Raw genomic sequence first — 18149 nt, 5'->3', positions numbered from 1 at the left:
GAGGTACATCCCCTATCTTCCCCTAAACCGCGGAGTACATCCCCCATCTCCTCCTCTACACATAACGTATACAAACACATTGGTTCTATATACAATCACTCAATACATGTAGTTAATGTATTCTATCAATCGTCAATTCCATGACACATTCCATTGATTAGTTTCTGTTTGCCTAATCATCATGCATTGTCTACAACAATCACGACTATCCTCCACCGATAGCCCAAAGCAGTTATTTCTATACAGAAAATAAATGCACAATGGATATTCAATCAACATTTCATTTCCTCATTTCTCACAATTAATTATCCCAATTAATTAAACAATGTAATTAGGTCAATTCCCATAATTAACATTTCAACCCTTAGGTCCCATTTTCATCAATGATTTAACATTTATTCCATTTCTCTATGCCAAACATGCATCTAGGTTTATTATGAATAAAACCCCAACTTTTGTAAAATTGCACAAAAGCCCCAAACTTTCACAAAATTACCAAACCAACCCCAACATCTCAAAATACTAAAATTTAAAGACAAAACCCATAGAGAGGAGTAGGATATCCCTACCTCGAAGTTTGAGCCAAAAAGAAGATGAAGACTCAAAGATCAACGTGCTCCAAATCCCAACTTTTTTTAGATTAAAACAAAGCTCTCAACGCCCTCTATCTTTTTAACAAAGGCCCTAGGCTAGATTCACACTCTAAGGAGATCAATTTTTAGAGAGAGTGTAAGTTTAGAGAGAGAGTATCTCGGATCAAGGGTTTGAAAGAAAAATAAAGTGAAAAAGTGATGTTCAAAAACGCTACTGTCCGCTGATATAAAACACACTCGCTCGAGCGAAGACTTGGTCGCTCGAGCGACCAGACACAGAAAACTCTCACTCAAGCCAAGAAGTTCTCGCTCGAGCCAAAAACTCAGAAGTGCGCTTGAGCGAAAGAATGCTCGCTCGAGCCAACAACTCAAACCCTCAGGTCTGCAACCAGAAGCACGCTCGAGCAACAAACCTCTCGCTCGAGCGAAGAACAAACCAGACCGCTCGAGCCAAGAAAAGCTCGCTCGAGCCAAGAAATACAACTCTCAGGTCCAGAACCAGACGCCATCGCTCGCTCGAGCGAAGCCACTCTGGCTCGACCCACCAGACACGAACTCAACTCTCGCTTGAGCGACCATCTCCTAGCTCGAGCGAAGGTCCAAAAATCTGGGCAGCAACACTAGGCTCCCAAACACAACCAACCTGAAACAAACCTGCCCAACACATCCTATAACTCAATATACCAGTAAAGATGATGCAAACAAGATAATAAACAACTACCAACATCCATGGACACATGTCCGGATCACTGTACAACAAGGGTAAACCCGGGATCGCTATAATTATCATCCCTGTCAAACTCTTCACTTGCTTCTCCCGAGTAAGTATAGCTGCCACATGTGAAAATATTCAATGTGGAGACAAGAAAATAATTGACAATTAATTATTAAATAGAACTTATCTTCACATTTTTGTTTTTTGTTTTTGTTTTTGTTTTTTTTTTCTTCCTAGAGTATGTTTAACCTGATTAAAATACCATATGATATATAGACTAATAAACAAAAATGTTTGACTCCTATTGTTAGCTAGATATGCAACACATTGAGCCCAAATATAGAAGTATGAACTTGCAGTTCCAAAAAAACTAATTAATATTTGAATCTTTGCTAGCATAGCATGGTATTGTCAAAGGACCACATAATGAACATGATCAAAAGGTTTTTCCATAAAACAATAATAATATAACTAAATATACCTGAAGCTTATTCAGAGTTGCAGAGAGGGAGGTAAATATCCAAAGAATGAAGAAAGCATCCAAGAGTGCCACAGGAAGAACCAAAAACAATCTTGCTTTTCCTGAAAGATCACTGATAGCACCAACATTCTCTACCAGTTCAAGCACTTTAATTAATGGTTTTTTAAATGGAGATCGGTAAGATGAAAGTGCTGCACTCAATCCCAGTGTAGTCCTCGAAGCAGAGCTAGAAGCAGTTATAACTTCCATGCCAAGTTATCTAAACAGAGAGTTATCAGATGAATGAGAAATTTCTAGCCACACAAGTCCTGCAAGAGGAGAAGGTATGCATAGTTTTGGTCATATTCAAACCCCAGAAGCTTCAATTCTTTCACCCAACAATAAAATCTTGAAAATTATTGAAACTAAACAATAACAGATTCGGTTTCACATACTTCAAGCAAACACGGAAACTAAATTTTGCATTTACTACACAACTCAATAGCAAATATTTCAATTTTTAGATTTTAAATTCAATCATTCTATTCACAACCTTATTTCGCTGGAAGAAACATCCCCAGGAGATAACGACCTGTTATTCACACATTGGTAATTATTGTTGGTTCAACACTTGCAACCTCTCTCTCTCTCTCTCTCTACAAACAAAAAAGAAAAATAGAACAGATATATTACCACAAGAGACTTTATGGGCCAACCCATATCTTGTTCTTGCTCACTAAAAATATCGTCAGCTATATGCTTGTCTAATAACTTATCCTGGTAAAGTCAAAACCATGCTGTGAAGAAATTACAAGAATTGCTTCCTTTTGAGGCTTATGATTCAACCTCACATGGACATGAAAATAATATTTATGGCTACAACCTTATCCCTACTCCATAGGAAAAGATAGACCATGTAATACAAAAAGGCAGTTAACCGCATTTCAATATCTAAAATCAGGAAAATGGAGGTAATCAATTTTAAATGTTCAACTAGGGCTAAGAACTTTCTATGAATTGCCATTAGACCATTGATAGAAGACATATATGTTCAAAACATGGTTCAACTACCATACACTATGCTTCTTGAAGAAAGAATTTAGTTAACCCTTTTTGCATAAGCAGTTAATTCCCACTGTTTACATACCCATAAGACGCTTGTAAGTTTCATTTTTTCCCAAGAAAATATCAGAGTTGGCTTCTTGCTTCTCATGTTTGGCTATAATAACCTTTTTCTGAAAATCCAATGGTAAATCCTTAGGTAGCTGTGCTTGCAATTTGTCTTTGTCTGCATTTATTGATAGTTCCACACATTTTGGATCTTTATTGATGCTTAAGCTCTCGTTCTTGATAGTCTCTGCATCCTTAGCCATAGAACATCTAAGGTCTTCTCTAACATCCTGCACAGATTAAATCATGAGACACCAATCATACCATAGAAAGCAGAACTCAATTAAGTACTTATATTCAGAAAGGCGGTTACTTGCTCTATAAGAGATGTCGGAACACACTCAAACTGAAGTTCTTTCAACACAGCCCACCATAACATAACAAAAAAAAGAGGGAAGGGGGTGGGGAAATCAGAAAGTGAAGAAATCCAAAATGAGCTTAAAAAGAGATACTTGAAAATTAAAATGCAATGTTAAAAGTTATACTTTATGAGACATCTGAGTTTGAAAAAACTTGATCGAATTTGATCAAATTGAGAAACTTGATGAAATTTAATTATATCTCTAATTATATCTCTAACCTCAACCCGATTAGAAAAAATTCGAGCAGGGGTAACAGAATCCTTGGGATTAAAAGCATCAAGAAAACCTTCCATTGATGCTCGTAAGCTGCAACAGAAGTAAATCGAATTAGCACATGGAGAGCATTCTGACAATTACGTAAAAACTGAAAACAAATTAATTAAACATATACTTTGGAAAATACCAAAGGAGCTATATTTGACCATCACCAGCAAAACATCTATAATTGGTTCATACCTTACCTTTAATGCCTTTGGTATGCTGGGGAAAGGTGCATGATTTTATAGATATCCATAAAAGTAGATTAGAATTAGTAATCACCAAAAACTAGCAGAACAGCTTATGCTTTCTTAATTCCATTTGTTTATAAACGAGTGATATAGGATTTCAGCAGCTAATATGCAACTCAAAACTCCAGCAGAAAGCTCAAATCTCTACTATTTGGGGTTGAATTCTAGTTAATAGTTCATATCTGTCTAGAGCCACATCTTCCAATCATTGTCTGGAAGCATGTAGACCCATGGGTGAATGAGAATATGCAAGACGCCAAAAAAAAAATGTAGGCAGATAGATGACGCCCCGAAGAATGTATAACAGATTATAACTGACATGACAGTTTTATAGCTCATACTAGCCTTCTATCAGGTCTACATTTTTGCTCCAAGCATTTTACATTCATGAACCCTAGTCACTACAAAAAATATTAACTTCATGGAGCTAATGAAAACATTCAACTAGTTAATCACATTTGACATTGCTACCTGTCATAAAATCAGTTTGAAGCTGACACAGTAAGCAAGAAAAGTCAATAACAAATAAACAATCTTCTCAGATATTAGTAAAAAATGGGAAATAAAGGACTAGACATTCGGATGGTTTTGATATACACCACGACAGAAATAGAAACCATAAGCCTCAAAAGGAAGCAATTCCTCTAAAAAATGCAACACACCAACAAACAAATTAATAAGAAAGAAGAGTGTGCGCACCTTGGCCACAAACATATCTCTGCACCATTGGGCGACAGCATTATCTGTTTCTGGAAAATCCTTCATGAAATGAAAGTATTACCTTGGTATGAGGAATTAAAACATTTCAAGGAACAGGCAACCCTGCTGAAGCTGCATACTCCTGAGCTGCTTCAAGCTTTGCATGTGTAAAGCGAGTTCTTGACTGCAGATTCAATCCCACAAGATTTGAATGAGATCAATTAAGGCCCCTTGAAAGCAAGCATCACAAACCTACAAACACATAGCATTTGTTCAGAAATGTATTAAGTACACCCATACCTTTAAAGTTCTTTCATCCTTAGCCCAGCTTCTTTCAAGAAATAGATACTCAGAAAACCACATAGACCAACCTATGACCTGCATATGTTGGATATAGTTTTGTCATTTCGAATATATCTTTGAAGGTATTGAGGTGTTCAAAAGACAAGGCAAATGATAATAAGTAAGGGACATGACATGTAAATAGTAATAAATCATAAATAGAGGAGAGGAGACAATAGAGCAATGATCCAAACTTGTTATCATTTCATGTATTTTAAATACAGACCGCAATAAACCTTCACTGAATTCACCAAATTCATGAATTAACATGCATTGAACTTTCGAGACAGAAGGCCACTCCATCAAGAACTGAACTGGCACGATCTGAATTTAACTAATTAACTTAAAATGCTTCACCTCAACCACATTCAGAGAACATGTCATGTTCAAATTCTTACCGGATGGAATTTTGATGATTTCTTCATTACAGCTAATGCACTACCAAGGCAACCTGATCGCTGTTATAAGGAATTTTGACAAATAATCAGTGAAAATCATAATTTCTTTTTTTTTTATATATAAGTGGAAACGTAGTATAAAGCAAAGATTACAATAAAAGCATTCCAAATAAGACAATATAACAAATTTTAAACTGTCATTTGCCGAAAGAAATATGTTTAATCTGCAAACATGAGTATGCCTCTCTATGTCTACCAACATAACTAATGTGCATATGCATGTCTGTGCTTGTGAGTGCACATGTATAAAAGAAAACTGCATGTTAGACAAGCATTCATATACATGTCTCTGCTTGTGAATGCACATGCATAAAAGAAAACTGCACGTCAGACAAGCACCTGAGCCAAAAGCCATCCAACAAGCCAATCAATGTCGCTTTTGTGATTCAATACGACAAGTGCATGTTCTTTACCTAGAAAATTTGCCAACAAAAGCCAACGTAATAAGCTTCTCAGTGTATTCCAGTAAAGAATAACATTTATCTGTCAGATAAATAGTAGCATATTGTACTCAACCAACAAGCAGTTTAGCCTTACCCATTAATCGAAAAGTTTCTGAATCTGTGAAGAGTTTAATCTGCAGCAAGAAGTAACTAACTATTAACAAGTGGAATTTCAACAGATTACACACAATAAATCATAAGAACTCATATCACAACTAATGCCTATCTTGTTAATGGATCAGTTTCTTAGCAGTAAATCAATTCTATAACTAAAACAATGAGATTTCATACATATTCAAAAATTACCACAACAAAGGTATTAAAATTGGAGTACATTCCAGGCAACATTACTGTAATTTGTGCATTTTATTTCTCTTAAACATCTTCTTGAGCATTAATTGACCTTGAAGAGAAAAATAAATTTTATGACTTTGAAAACCCGTTCTCTCTTAGGTAGAATCGAGAGAGATTTGAGTGAGAGAAAGAGAGAGCAACTAACCTCTGATTGGAGAAGACGAAGAGTTCTAAATCCACGGAGATGAATCACGGATCTATGCTCAAAATCGAACTTCGAAATCGCAATCTCGAGATGAATCACCGAACTGAAAAAGAATCGAAGAAGAATCACTGAATTGAACTGAAGGATCGAGAGATATTTGTGTGTGAGAGAGTGAGAGAGAGAGAGAGAGAGAGAGAGAGCAAGGAGTGAGTGAGAGATTTGAGTGAGTGAGAAGGAGACGGCAGTGCTCAAAATAGGGATTTCAAAATAAAAGTTTAGAGAGATAGAAGAGGGTGTGAAGAGAGACAGGGAAGAGTGTGTAAAGACAGACAGGGTTTGGAGACATTTTTTAAACTTCTATTTTTAAAATGGCATCGTTTTGCCTAACAACAAAGGCGACGTTTAAAAAACGCCGTTAATTATAAAAAAGTGACGTTTAATTAAACGTCGTTAATTAAACGCCGTCAAATCCTCATTTTCCTGTAGTGATGAATCGAACGCCACACAATGTATCTTCCAACAACTTCTCCAACTGTTCTCAGGCCTCGGGATGTCGTTTCCAAAAGAGCGTTCGGGTTTTTTGCTTTTAAGACAAAGACTTTGCAATATTCAGGGCCAATCGAAACTTCATCAATTTCACACAACGGATCGTCACTAATAAGAAGTCCCTCTGCCAATTGGACTATTGGTATACGTGAACTATCCAAATAAACTTTAATTACATCCTACAATGATGATAATACTATTAAAATTAGGAAGTAATTGAACACATTGTGCTATAATCTAACAATAATTGAATAAACACAAAAGATGAAAAGAGTTTCTAAAAAATAAATTTACATAAACGGAAATTAGGCTCTATATTCAATTCCGAGAATCGGTTTTGAGTTTTGTCTTCTCCTACAGGTCATTTTTGCCTAGTTAGTTGTGTATGTCAAGTTTCGTTGACATTCGATGCCATTTGAGCGTTTTAGTATGTTAACCGGTTCAAAAAAGAGTTTGTAAAGACCAAGTTTTCATAAATGGAAATTAGTCTCTAGATTCAAAACCAAGAATCAGTTTTGAGTTTCATCTTCTCCTACAAGTCATTTGTCCCTAGTGAGTTGAGTGTGTCACATTTCGCTGACATCCGATGTCGTTTGAGCATTTTAGTGTGTCAACCGGTTCGAAAAAGAGTTTCGGAAGACCAAGTTTTCATAAACAGAAATTAGGCTCTAGATTTAATTCTGGGAATCGGTTTTGAGTTCCACCTTCTCCGACAAGTCATTTGTGCCTATTTAGTGGTGTCTGTCAAGTTTTATTGACATCTGATGTCATTTGAGCATTTTAGTGTGTCAACTAGTTCGAAAAAGAGTTTCTAAAAAACAAGTTTTCATAAATGGAAATTAGGCTCTAGATTCAAAACTGGGAATCGATTTTGATTTCCGTCTCTCCTACAAGTCATTTGTATCTAATTAGTCATGTGTGTCAAGTTTCATTGACATCTAATGCCGTTTGAGTATTTTAGTGTGTCAACGGGTTCTAAAAAGAGTTTCTAAAGACCGAGTTTTCATAAATGGAAATTAGGCTCTAGATTCAATTCTGGGTACAGGTTTCAAGTTCCGTCTTCTTGTGGAAGTCATTTGTGCCTAGTTAGTTGTATGTGTCAAGTTTTGTTGACATCGGATGTCGTTTGAGCATTTTAGTGTGTCAACTGGTTTGAAAAAGAGTATTTAAAGAATAAGTTTTCATAAATGGAAATTATGCTCTAGATTCAAAACCGGGAATCGGTTTTGAGTTTCGTCTTCTCCTATAAGTCATTTGTGCCTATTTAGTCATGTGTCTCAAGTTTCGTTGACATCCAATGCCATTTTAGCATTATAGTGTGTCAACCGATTCGAAAAAGAGTTTTAAAGAACAAGTTTTCATAAACGAAAATTATGCTCTAGATTCTGTTTGGGTTCTGTCTTCTCCTACAAGTCATTTGTGCCTAGTTAGTTATGTGTCAAGTTTCATTGACATCGGACGCCGTTTGAGCATTTTAGTGAGCCAAACGATTCAAAAAAGAGTATTTAAAGAACAAGTTTTCATAAATGGAAACTATGCTCTAGATTCAAAACCAGGAATCGGTTTCGAGTTTCATCTTCTCCTACAAGTCATTTGTGCCTAGTTAGTCATGTGTGTCAAGTTTCATGGACATCCAATGCCTTTTGAGCATTTTAGTGTGTCAACTACTTCGAGAAAAAAAAAGTTTCTAAACGACAAGTTTTCACAAATGACAAGTTTTCAAAGTGTTTGAAAGTTTTACCTCATCATCTGGTGGTGGTGTATGGGGGTTTTCATTGGCCTCATAATTCGTAAGTTCACGGTGGCCCCTTAATGCATCCGGTACCTATGATATTCATGGTATTCTTTGTTAATGGTATTTATATTCAATAATAGAATTGTGCTGAAATTAGATATTTATAAAACATAATTTATACCAAACCTATTTGTTGTGATTTGTACTCCCTTCTTGGGACACAATAGCCAACATTTAAGCTTTCATTTGTCGTGTCTGTATCGAAAGCTCTACTCGCATCTCCTCTCTCAATACGTCTCCAATCTCATCCCTCAGCTCTTGTCTCAACTCTGTATGAACCTGCTTGGTGATCTTAGCAACAGTCGATGATTGAGATCCTGATTGTGATGACTTAGATGCATCTCCATACACCATGCTTCAAGGCACATCCTTGCCATAAGTACGACAATATCCATGTCGTCTTCACCGACCACATCGTGGAAAACATTGTCTCAAGCATCGTTAGTAGTATGGTAATCTTCAGGCAACATGGAGAGTTGGCCCTCAAACTCATCTACATAATTAGATAATTTAAATAAAATCAAATATAAATACAAATTTAAGGATTTGAAAATACCATGGTATGCCTAACATCAGGGTCAGTTTGATTGTGTGTATATTTCTAAACACTTATTTTATCTGTGGGCAACGCTTCAGCAATCATCTGAAAATTTAAAAATTAATTACTCTCCAAGAAACTTACATGCATATTGATATTTATCTAAATAATATATACCTTCCTTCGAATCTGAGTGAATGAAGTACGTCCTATCGTGTGATTAATATAATGAAAGGAACGATTTCCAGCATTGTGGACTGCAATGTCATGTAAAGTTTCCATAAATGTAAGTCGGAAGTATACAAAGTTATTAATTCTTCTAAAGCTACATGCTTCGTAATTAACTTATTTGATATACCTCTACTTTCTTAGTCTTCTAATAATCAACAAGATCATACCACTATTTTGGAACAATTACGGAGGCGCCATGTCTTTGATATTAGGATGAGACTTAAAAGGCTTATAATACTTATTCTTGATCTTGTCATCCTTCCACAAGTCATTGCACTTTTTCAAACAACGTGGTTTGTACCCCTCCGGACAAATTTCTAAATTATCCTACAGTACAATTTAAATCATTAGTTCAATTAATAATATAATTAAACGATTTACTAAATATGCTTTTACCATAACGTCTGCCCATATTGACTAAAGAACATCAATAGGCACTTGGGTCCAATCAACGTACGTAAGAGAAACAATGTTCCCATTACGTACCATGAACCCAAATTGGCTAGTTAACTTAGACATATTATCTCCCATAGGATTGAAGTCGGCATCAAAATCAATGGGCAACTTCTTGCCGGTACCCCAATCTTTAATGCCTTTTGCCAATCCTCGACCTCGGGTGGAAGATAAAGAAATTGTAAGGCATGTGAGGAACAATGAAAAAAAAAATATAAAAATTGATAATAAATAACTTGTAGTTGAATTAATGTAATTAAATACATAAGCATTCGTCATACCTGAGGTGGCTTGTAAATTAGTCACTAGATTTGGAACACATTATAAGAATAAACAAATTATATAAGAATATAATAAACAACATATAAATTAAAGCATAAATTAAATACATAACATATTCTTGTACCTGAGGTGGGATGTGAAGAAGTCGTTAGTCCTAGTATATGAAATTACCCAAATTATGTGTAGTGAAAATGAAATAATTTAATTAATAGAATTTAAATACATAACAAATTTGTTTATCTGTGCTAGCCTGTCAAGACGATGTTGGTCGAGACAATTGTGATGATTGTGGTGGATATATCACTGGTTGTGATGATGGCGGTGGCTGTATCAGTGACTATGATGGTGGTGGTGGCTGTCTCAGTGGCTGTGATGGTGGTGGTGGCTGTATCGGTGGTTGTGATGGTGGTTGTCGTTGTCTCGATGGCTGTGATGGTGGTGGTGGTTGTCTTGGTGGTGGTGGCTGCATTGGTGGCTGTGATGGTGGTGATTGTGTCTCCATACGCAAAAACATCATCTATAGTGTGAGGGGGATGATTAAGCTTCCTCTTCCGTGCCATAACAATCTATAATAAATATAATTAAAAATATAGAGAATAGTTTGGAGTTAATAATGTAAATACAATACAAACATAAGGAATAAATTGGAAGCACATAAAATTGTTAAATAATGTAACATGTCCAAATATGTAGTTCATTAAAGCATAACAATTTATAGTCTCATTACAAAATCTCAAAAATTATTACAAAATATCTTAATTCTCTGTCATTTCAACATCAACAGTTTCTCCTTTATATTAAGAATCGGGAAGTTTCACACCCTCAGGGAAAGCTTCATTCAACAACTCAAGTAACATGGTAACAAAAGCGTCACTCCATCGATTTAGTACCTTCATATGTAAAAGTCAAACAATGAAAGACAAAGATGTGAATTCTGAAAACCCGGATACAATTCACTTTGAGCATCCTCTAAAAGTTTGAAATAATTTGCAGTCTCTACATCTGGACCTAACTTGCAGATCAGTTGCAAGTGGTCCTGCTACATTGGGATTAGTTGGTGCCTGTGGTTCATCACCCACAACACTTGTACTAGGAAGTGGAATACCAGTAACATCATGTATCATTTCGACCATATCATCCATAATTTTTTCATTCGCTAAGGCTTCATTATCTCGGTTACCATGCACAAAAGTATACGACTCTCCATGGTTAATCCAATGTTTGTATTTGTATAGAAATCCATTTGAAATCAAGTTCTCTCACACACTATCTTGGACAAGATGATAGCGATTCTCGCATTTCCTACATGGACAACAAATCATCGAACCTGTAGCCCTATTGGTGTATGCAAACACTAGAAATCGGTCGATCACATTCATGTATTCTCTCAACATCCTATTTGGAAAATCAATCCAACTCTTTTCCATTTTGTTTACTTCTCCTAAATATATATTTTGTACACGTAAACATGCATTTTAATTAACCATCACAACAATTCTAAATAATTCCTACATCAGAAATGCATACATATCCATTAAAATGAATTGAGTCTCAACAGAAATTAAGGCATGAGTAACTAATAAGTATAGAAAAACTATTACCAAATATCATGCAATCATATAATAATCGATGAACAAAACACACATTGTGATTAGTTAAACCAGTATGATGCATTCTATTTAAAGTGTGATAGACCCATTTAAAAAGAAAAACTCCACTATTTTAACCAATTAGAGTCTATTTTATTCACATATATTATCAAGTGTAAATAAAATCAGACTCAAAATTAACTAGTATGAAGGTAACCCATATGCCTCCCATTCTAGGGACTATTTACTAAGGCCTCACCATGCAAGGATTATACCAGGGGTTGTAACTTGTACCCCTCATCTCATGAATCAGACACCACATTTTCCATCAATTTGATGTTTCATGAGATACAAAGTCTAAAGAATATCGGTAGTTCTTGTTCACGAAATTTAGCATCAATACTTGGAATATGATGCATGAAATTTAGCATCAATACTCGAAATATGATGCATCTTATGAACTCTGCTTAATACTTGGAATATAATTTTGTTACCAACATAAAAACTAAACAAATAAATAAAATGAAATACAAGTATATGAACAAGAGTTTATCAAAAATTCTTAATGGGTCCACTTCTAAATGCATCACTATAAATGTAATGTTGATAAAATATGCATCACTTATAAAAGAGTTTATAAATGCATCACTATAAATGTGATTGAATTGCAATTTTTTTTCAAATAAAAGCTTCCATTTAAGATTGACTTTGAATTTCAAAAATAATACATCCTTCTAAATAAAATTTATATAATATATTAAACATGAATCAACACCCTCTTGACCATCAATGGTCAAAATTTGTCAACCACATAGAGGCTAAAATTCCAAAAGGTTCCATATCCAATGCTTCCTTTTCTAGTAGTGACACTCTAATACCCAGGCCAGCCCCTTAGAAGTTAAATTATACATTCATATTTTTCAAAAACTTGTGAATGAAAATTTTGACTATGTGGTACCTGTGACTATAGTCTTAAAAATCCACATTTGCATGCATGGTAAGGTTTGTTGCTGAATGTTGGGACTGATTTAACTCAAGCAGCCAAGCCAAGCCAAGCCAAACTTGGGAATAGAAGAGTGTGCTTTGCCTATGAAAGTTACTTTTCCGTTAGCTATCTATTGATAAATTTTGTATATTGTGTGTAGTAAATATAGTGCCACTTTAATAACAAGTTAACTCTTTGCTCAAATAAAAGAAACATAAAAATAAATCTAGTGTGGCATGTATATCTTCTATTATTTATTTATTTTATCAGCAACAAAAAAAAAAGAGATATCATTGAAAGAGAAAATAGAAGTACAAGAATAAAAAAAAAATGAGGAAAATACATCCTCTAAGAGGAGAAAAAGAAAAAATAAAACACAATTACAACTAGCATAGGAATTCCTTTAAAAGGTGCCAAAACCAAGTCCCAAAATGAATTTTCCTTCTAGCCATAATCTGCACAAATCACGCAACTCCAAAGGGCCTATGACTTTTTATTTGAACCAAGACACTTTAAGTCAATGATGAAATCAATGGAAGATGCAATCACCCAATCAATGATAAAATCAACTCTTACCCATTGATTACTCCTCATTTGTACTCCTATTTGATCCATTGTTTCCAAGGGCATCCACTCATGATCACACACCCCTTGTGCTCTAGTATGCACTCTTTTTTTTCTTTTTTTTTATCAGCAAAGAAGAACCATTTTATTCATAAATGCAAAAAGAACATTCAAAGACACTGGAATAAGAAAACCAATGTGATAACATTGCATCATTGCTATGTTGGGTTGGTGGACCTTAATAACTACTGTTCACTCAACCCTACTTTCACTCAAACACTGGGTCCAATGGGGGGTTTGGGTACTTTCGTAATTCCTATGTTGCTTCTGTGTAACCCTAAATGTTGGCAAGACACCAACAAAAAACAATAAAAAGAAAATAGCACCAGCATTAACAAAACAAAACAACAACCAGCACTCCCATTGCTGCCTCAATTTTATGATTCAACTATCGATTCTCACTTGATAAAGATTGATACAAATATCATTAATTAAGTAATCTTTCAACTTAAAATTGTTCTTTACACATATAGCCACTCTAACTTTAACAAGATCAATTGTAGACTAGTCCCAATCAGGTTGAGCACCAATAAAAACTTTACTTCCACACTGTCCATAAAATGGCAAAAGGAAGCACTGTCCAAATCTCTTTCACTGTATTGATTTCTGAAGCAAATTAAGCGAAAGTCATGGATGGTACTCAATCTTTCTCTCACATATACATACATATTGGCTAGTCTATTCTTCGTATAAATTGATTAATATATGTGTGTTGTTTTCTTGTTGATCAAACCCTCTTACACAATTGCAATCACATTGTTTTCAATTACAACAAGCCTTCTTCAACTTCTGAGTTAGGTTTGTATGTTTCTTCTTCATTCCCTTTTAACTCTATTTTATTTTAGAAAATTGAAGTGAGAATTCACCTCAAGTTTCTTGATTTGTATTAAGATCGAACCCTAGAAACTGTAATTTGCGACACATGTTCGTTCTTCATTGATTTCTAATAAATAAAGTTCAAGAAAATTGTCAAGTCATGTTTCCTACTTTCAATTAAGATCAAAACCTATTTTTTTTAAATTAGTGTTTAGGGTTTGATATATTTATTTATTTTCATTTAGTTAAATCCAATGAGGAGGTTTTATTCCAATGAAGGCAAAAGAAGAGGGAAAAGAAAAAAAAAAAGAAAAAGGAGAGAACGACATAGGAGAGCAGAGGAGAGATGTACCTGGATGCCGGAGGGAGAATCGGTGGGAAGTTGCCGCCACTGCCATTGCTACCACTACAACATATAAGAGTTTTAGAGACCAAATGTTTAGGTCCTTAAAAGTGAAAATTTTGTTACAAAAGACATTTAGGAACCAATTTCCATCGTTATGAGGATAGTGGTTAAAAGGTCGTCCCAAAAAGTCAAAAACAAGGTATTTAGCTACAAAATTTTGAAAATGTCACTAATAAATAGATTTTTATGGACAAAATAATTTGGTCTCAAAATAGTTTATTTTTTTAGACAAAAAATTTGGTCCCAAAAGGATAACAATTCATCACTAATGTCTAATTTTTGTTACCAAAAATATAATAAAGACACTTTTTGCAACAAAATTATTTGGTCCCTAAAAAAATAATTTTGTCCCTAAATTTTGGTCTCCAAAACCTTAATTTTTTGTAGTGTACAGACAGTTTGTAAAGTTAACGCAAGGGCGAGGGCGAGGGCGAGAGCAAGAGCAAGAGAGAGAGATTGTGAGGGTCTGTGGAGAGGAAAAAAGAGGAGAGGAGAAGAGATGAGGACTACTTACAACTCTTCCCACACTGGTGTTGTTGGAGCTGCGAGATGGAAAGAGTCGACTAGGAGCTCTAGTTAGACAGAGAATGACGATTGGAGAAGACATACGTTTTTTTTTTATGAGAAGAAAATACTGAAAGGGTATGAAAGACAGGGAAAAGAGGAAGGACGTGAGAAGCAACAATAAAAAAATTTGCGACGGAAGAATAAATGGTGTCGAAAAAAAAAATAATTGCAAAAAAATAAAATAAAAAACCAACGGATGACAAATTGTCATGTAAAATACTATTTTTTTCCATGATCTTGCTCGGATTTTCTGTTGCAAAAAATTTTATTTGACAACGACGTCGTTTAATGTTGCAAAAACATGGTTTTTGTGATGATTTTCAAACCGTCGCAATAGATTCCGTGTCCGATGCTTCCTTTTCTAGTAGTGAGATAATAAATAGTAAAAAATCAATCAATCAATCAAACAAAAGATGAGAGAGAGAGAGAGAGAGAGAGAGAGAGAGAGAGTGAGTTCGAAGGTTGGAGGTTGATGGTTCAAAAACATGGAAGGCAAGGATCATGGAACACGAAGGTGCGGGCGTTCACACCATTTTTGTGGATGACATTCTAGATTCGATGGACCTGAGAAGACTGCACTCTTTATTTTCTAACTTTGGAGTAGTGAGAGATGTTTTCATCTCTTTTCAGAGAAGGAAAATTACATGTACTAGTCAGGTACGACTGCCCAGTAGCGGTAAACATGGCGGTTCAAAAAACAGATAGGTTGTGGTGTGATGATAAAGCTGTCAAGGTCAAGTTAGTAGGTTCAAGTTAATAGAGTTTGGTAAGGAGGTCGATGGGAAGCAGAGGTCAGTTCTACCGATCTATGGTAAAGAGAACACAGGTAAGTTGATAGCTGCCTCTGTGATGCAAAATGGGAGTAAGTCGTATGCTCAAGTGTCAAATAAGGTGGATCCTCATCCAAACCAACTATTACCGTTATGGCAACTGAAGAAGGTAATGGTTGGTTATATGAGAGTGTGATTATTAGGCTAAAATTTACTTGCTCTGCAGCCGAGTTTAAGAAGAAATTGCAGAACAAGGGGCTAAGGGATATCAAGTTTACTCCAAGTGGTGGAAGAGATGTCCTACTCTCTTTCAATTCAATGACATTGATGAAAGAAAGTCTTAAACATTTGGACGGGTGGATTAAGGAGTGGAGTGACTCAGTTAAAGAATGGAAACAAGGCATGGTGCTTGACTAGGAAAGGCTTACGTGGCTTAGCTACTATGGAGTTCCTCCAAATTTGTGGAGTTACAACACCTTCAGTCGCATAGGGAGGCTTTGGGGTAAGGTTGTTGGACTAGACGATGATGCACTGACCCTGAAGAACCTTCAATGTGGTAAGGTAAGGATAGCTACGTCTTGTATGGAGTCCATTAATTGCACTATTGACCTGGACTGTAAAGGTATATTATACCCAGCAAAGCTTTGCGAGGAGCAGATTGTGAAGCAGTACAATTATCATCCCCAGCAAGGAGTTAGGGTCGATCTAAGTTCATATAAGGAAGAAGATGTCCTGAGTTCAAATAAGGAAGAAGACGACCTCACCACACGAATGGTTAGCTTCAAGGTTGTCTAGCATGGTGATGTGGTGGGGGGTTAGAAAGGTGTCAACATGGCTACAAGGGAGATAGAGACGGCGCATGTGGATGATAGTTGGCAGAGTGTGAATAGTCGGTGGAGTATTTCTATGGTGGAAGAAACAAACATCATTATGGCAGTGTCAAATGCTGGAGGCGCACGGGATGTCAATGTTGCAAACAAAATGGTGGTCTCTATGCATGGTATGAGTGATGGAAAACATATTGTGGAAGGTGAATTATTCACACCAGGCTTCATTGGAAGTGTGAGTGGATTTGCAGGTTATAGGCCATGATTAAACCTAGAAGTTGTACTAAGTAAGGCCCATGGTGGGGGGAACTCTATTAGTTTGGCCTAGAAATTTAGTGGTCCTAGCAGCTCAGGTAATCCAACTACTTCTAAGAATAATAATCAAGCTGCTAGTGGGACCTTAGATCATGGCCAAGTCTAAATAGGAGAAGGCAGTGTAGTCATTCTTGGCAAGTTTGGGGAAAGTTCTCATTCAACAGCCTAGAAAAGGAAGGCTTGCACAAGGAAGAAGAGTAAAGGTGTGCGAAGAAAAGTTTGGAACAAAAAAGGTGGTCATGAGCTTGGTCACAACATACTAAGGCCATCTATTAATCTCAGGAAAGGAGCAGTTTTTAAATCTGCTGCTGCAGTGATTTCTCTCTCTATGGCAAGTGAATCCAATCGAGGTAGGATGCTAGTCAATGAGGATAAAGCGACTTTACAAATGGGGAAAGCTCTTGGGTTGAACTTTGCAGATAAAGAGGAGGAGGTTGTGAGCAAACTCGTTGGATTGGAAGCAAAGGACGTAGAAATGGTTCAAAAAAAGGGAAAGGGAGTAGTCAGCTGAATGACTATTCTAGGAGGTTCAGGAGTGCTAATTGTTATTAATAAAGTTGTTATCTTGGAATATGAGGGGGCTAGGAAGGCCTGAAAAAAGAAGGAAGATCAAGAAGGTTCTCAAGGAGATGAAGATTGACATGGTGTTGTTATAAGAGACTAAAAAGCAGGGAATCAATGCAGAGTTTGTGAACTTTATTTGAGCTAGAGAAAAAGTGGAATTCATGTTAGTTGATTCAGAGGATGCAGCTAGGGGGTTACTCTGCATCTGGAATCTTGAGGTCTTTTAACTCAGTCAATGCAGTTGCAATCGCAATTTTCTCCTACTCGCAGGTACGATCTTTTTCAACTTTAATTGTGTAGTGGTGAATGTCTATGGGCCAAACGATCCTAACAAAAGGAAAGGGGTGTGGGATATTCTCGTGAGGCTCAAATCACAGTTTTTATTTCCATGGTGTTTGGGGGGTGATTTTAATGAAATTAGGTGCATCTCTGAAAGAAAAAGATGCTATGGAGGATAAGGGGATGAGAGAGTTCAATGAAATGATTGAGCAATTAGAGGTGTCTGATCTATCAATGTGTGGAAGGAAGTTCACATGGTGTAATTCATATGAGAATGAAAGATAGAGCAGGTTAAATAGATTTTTACTAAAT

The 18149-nt window shown here is 35.9% G+C and overlaps 1 pseudogene; it reads right to left on the bottom strand.

Annotated features, from left to right (window-relative positions):
• Window positions 1-2288: 2288 nt before the first annotated feature.
• Window positions 2289-13284, bottom strand: LOC114308835 (1-acyl-sn-glycerol-3-phosphate acyltransferase 2-like; annotated as a pseudogene).
• Window positions 13285-18149: the final 4865 nt, after the last annotated feature.

This window comes from Camellia sinensis, chromosome 5 (assembly GCF_055761805.1).
Source record: "Camellia sinensis isolate YWXY chromosome 5, ASM5576180v1, whole genome shotgun sequence".
NCBI classification, from domain to species: domain Eukaryota; kingdom Viridiplantae; phylum Streptophyta; class Magnoliopsida; order Ericales; family Theaceae; genus Camellia; species Camellia sinensis.
Note: the sequence above shows the minus strand (reverse complement) of the source record. Positions and strands in the feature narration are given on the sequence as shown.